Source organism: Macrosteles quadrilineatus, unplaced genomic scaffold, assembly GCF_028750875.1.
Source record: "Macrosteles quadrilineatus isolate MER2022 unplaced genomic scaffold, UCM_ALF_1.0 Scaffold_2__2_contigs__length_208266976, whole genome shotgun sequence".
In the NCBI taxonomy this organism is placed as follows: Eukaryota; Metazoa; Arthropoda; class Insecta; order Hemiptera; family Cicadellidae; genus Macrosteles; species Macrosteles quadrilineatus.
In genome coordinates, this window is record NW_026542595.1 from 174251516 (window position 1) to 174256074 (window position 4559).

Consider the following 4559-nt stretch of genomic DNA (forward strand, 5'->3'; position numbering starts at 1 on the left):
CCTGTGACTCTGACTCAGCATTGTAAAAACGAAAACAGGATTACAAAACAAACTCTATCAGCTGTAAAGAAAGGCTATCAGTATTTTAAAAGCCAGCCTAAGCAATTACCCATACTATACAAAATATCTCAATATTTGCCTTTTCAAAACTTTATACAACTTGATCCAAAAATATTTTTTGGGATTTATAATGGTTAAGTAATGTTTAAAATTAAAATGTTATCTTTGGATTTTTAAGCTACAATTGATTTCTTTTATACTGTAGACCAAAATTTAAAAAAATGCTCTAAATAAACTATAAAGACACAATCTTTCACTTCGGATGAAACAAAACATAATAATTCACTGTCAGGATAGTGTTAATTAAACGTTTTTTTCATTTCCTGAACATTTTAAAGATAAGGATAATGTGAGCTTTGGAATGGACCACCTCATTTACTTACGCACACTCTATGGTGCAAAATAGCCGCTGCGGCAATTATTATTGGCAACCACAAAAACTAAATAAACCCATTTATAATGCAACGTGATGTTTATTACCCTATTATAAACATTGTATATCAATTAGTTTTTTGGACGTGTGATATATCCGTCTTTAGCCCAGAAAAGAAATTTCTCGGGACGGATATATATATCCGCTTTCAGCCCGGAAAGTAAATTAAGATCGGATATATCCGTGCATAGCCCTGGAAGGGTTAATATATTACGTATAAAACAATAGGTATATAAAGTTTTCTTTTGGGAACAAATCATCATTATAGTACACTCCACATAGGTACGGTAGCTAATAAATAAGATCTGTGTTCGATTTTTGTTTTCATTTAAAATTCTCATTCTTTAAAGCAAAGTACCAACGTTAGATGTCTCCCCCCAACCAAAACCCTAAATTCCCACCGGTCCCTTAGTGAGTTCTGAGTTGGAGTTATATTGGTGACAGTAAGTCATTACATTTTCCTAAATATCTCGCTTATTTGATGATCCAATTAATTCTTGTATACTCGTGATCTGCTTGTTGGTTTAATCTGAGTACCCAACATATTTTGATAAAGAAAGTTTACTACAGTTAATTTTTTATTTTTCGGGGATTTCCGTTGTTTTCTGCGGAAATAGTTATTTGAAAAGTTAACTGTTAATATGACATTTTAATGATACAAAAGTACAACAGCTGACCAGCTGATTTACAGCCAATGCTGCCAACGTATTTTGCGTGCATACGGCCTTGTCTGCATGTTACGCGCTCACTATTTCGTGCCTTCACGTTGCAAATCTGGAGTGAGACAAAGTAATTAGAGTGAGACAGTTAACATTGTCTCACTGATGAGCGAATTGGCCACTTTGCTTTCTCAAATCAGTGAGAGAACATGTAGTCCGGTTGCCAAACCCTATATTTTTGGCTAACCCAAAAATTTTGGATTAAGTTTTTTTGTTAATGGATAGTTACTAGGACATGTAAAGCTTCAAGAAAATGCATGATGACATCCTGTCACCTTTGGGCAATTCGAGATTTGGCCGCCATCTTGAATTTTTTCCAAATATCTTTGTATCATTTATATATATGTAATATAGGGTTGTTGTATATCATTTTATATGTTTTAATGTACGCTGAGTTCAATGGGAGCACTAAAAAGTATCTAGAAATAGTAATTTCTTAAAAACCACCGCCATCTTGAATTTTTATAAATGTTTTTGGATTATTTTTTTATTCGTAAATATATGGTTGTTTATATCATTTTATATGTTTTTATGGATGCTGAGTTCAATGGGAGCACTAAAAAGTATCTAGAAATAGTCGTTTCTTAAAAACCGCCGCCATCTTGAATTCTTCGCTGCTGGCCATACCAATTACGCACGTTATGGGCTCTTCTACCTCACTTCCTTAGAAAAACTCCCTCCATCTACTTTGAACCATTTCCTTGGTGGCAATCACGTCATGCGTCATAATGGCTTATGAAATACAATATGGAGCGATATGTGGATAGACAGGAGTGCCCACAAGGGGGGGCTGTGACGCAGACTGCGTCATTGAAATTCTTGGGGGGGCTCAAAAAATTCAAATGGGGGGGAAGTGGCTAAAGCTAATTGCAACAGTGTTCAACGTGACGACAATCCAAAATATATTAGTCACCAGATAGTAAGTGGATTAATTAATGACAATAGTTATATTATTGAATTCAATTAGTTAAAATAGGATTTTAGGATAGTTCAGGATTCGTGTAGGAAGTTATTATTTAAGATTAGCAGGACGTGAGATCTAAGAGGGAGGGCACGGAATGGCTCAACTGCTGTGATAGATAAAAGATAACTCGTGGTACAGACACGTCCAGCTACACCGCGACTTAGCACAGAAAGCTTTGTTGACATAAATATCGTTAAAATACAATCAAGTAGCATAAGCTACAATACTTTACACTATTGTGTAGATATTAGATTACCTGAGTTAATAGTGTAAGGGGGGGGGGGGGGGTAATGAAAAATACGGTTGATTCAATATATTACAAAAACAGATGACAAACTCCTCATTAAAACACTGTAAACAGCCATTAACGTCACGATTATCATTTTTATAAACAAAATTCAATATTGCGCAATCATTATTATTAGTATTGTAAATTTCATATAATTTATCTTGGTTCAGTTTTACAAACGGCAACGTTTAAAATTGTAGCTAATCACCAGCTCTAATTACTAAGCATCATAATTACTCTACTAATCAGCAGCCAAACATTGCATTGCTATAAATAACGTAAATATTAAAGGAACCTAACTTAAAGGTAAAACGGAGCAGACGATTGTTGGCGCAAGCGTTGTTTCCATTTCATTTTCACCAAAGGTGCTGTGATGTTTCTAAAGGGAGGGAGAGGGGATCGTTATATCGAGAAAAGGGTGGGCAGATTTTCACATCCTTGTTAGTCAGTCGTGACGTCATCGTTGATTCGTTCGATTCGAGAAGTCGATGTTGTTTTGCAACATAGTCACTTCGACATATCGTCTATCGATATTTGATCGTTGTTCGCGTCGAATTCGTTATCATCATGGTTGTTTGTTAAGCAGGTTGTTTCTCTACATTTTTATGAATATGAATCTGATAGTCACAGTAGAAAAACCTTTTAAGCTTATAGGACGGTCTGTAATTTAAATTTACCGCTCATATGCAAATCTAATTGTATCGGATCGGAAATAAGGAGCTTAAACCAAGTTGGACGTGGCTTGTGACCAAAAGTAAAAGATATAATAAACAAGAAAGACTTAAAGCTATACATAACCTGGCCAAAATCCGCACGTGCCCACTAGCTACCTTGGTTATTTCTAATGGAACTTAATTTCGGGATCTTATGACAAGATTGGACTTTGCTTTACTGATTTTCATTCAACAATGTAGGCCTATTTAAGTTATTAAAATGTATTTTGTTCTCATTTGTTACCCCTAGTATATTAATTTAATATGGGTATTTTGTGTTTAGTCTTAGCTTAAGATTTATGAAACTTAAGTTGTGCTGTTGTGCTTATAAAACTATTACCGGTAAATATTAAGTTTTGGGCATTTCAAATGCTTAATTTTAGACGTAGGCTAAAATAACATTAACAGGTATAGCCTATAATTGAACATCAAGAGGATGTCATAGGCTATGTAGCCTACTTTGCAAGTCCTAGGTCCTATTATTGTGGTAATAAACCCCTTTATAATTCAAAGGCATGGCATCAAAATAGCAATGAAGATCCAACCTAGCTAATAATTTACACAGTTTAGGCCTGGCCTATAAACTTAAAGCAGTGTTAACAACTTCTGAAGCCCAGCTAGCTTAAAGCTTCCGAATCTATTAACATAGACTTGTTAGATTCTATATCCTATTCCCAATATGGCCAGCCTATGGAAATTCAGAATTCACCAAGGTCACAAAATTAATTATTAACAAAGTGTAATTTCGATTCCACGTGATCACCATCATTATTATCTTCTGTCACCTCCATTCCTGTAATAGGCCTAGGCCTAAGTTAAGTTAATCCAAGTCCAAAAACATATAATTTTATGATAAGTCTCAAAAACATATATGACTTAAGTCATATATGTAAATATAAAAATGTATAATTTAAGTTAAACTATCCAGAAAACAACATCTCGTAAGTTAAGTGAAAATTAAACAAACTGGTAAGTTATATCTGAAAACAAGATTAACAAATTTTCTTTCGTTACGCTTGTCGACATACATTCAATCCAACCAAACAAAGAAAGAGAAAGAACCAAAGAACGAGAATCAAGATTCGAGAAAGATATATTTTAGAAGGATGCGTTTCTCTAGTAAGTAAATTAGGGGTATTCGATTATCGACTATTTTGACTTGTGGAGCTATGCGATACCAGTACGGTAATTGCATCGCATCGACGATGGTCGATGACGTCACGACTGACTAACAAGGATGGGAAAATCTGCCCACCCGAGAAAAGACGCTGACAGTTCGTTAAGCAGAGGTTACGAACGCTATATGGATATTCTGGCAATAAAAATTCCTTAAATTGAGGTGACTTATAAAACTCTAATTTTATTTATATAGAAAGATAAG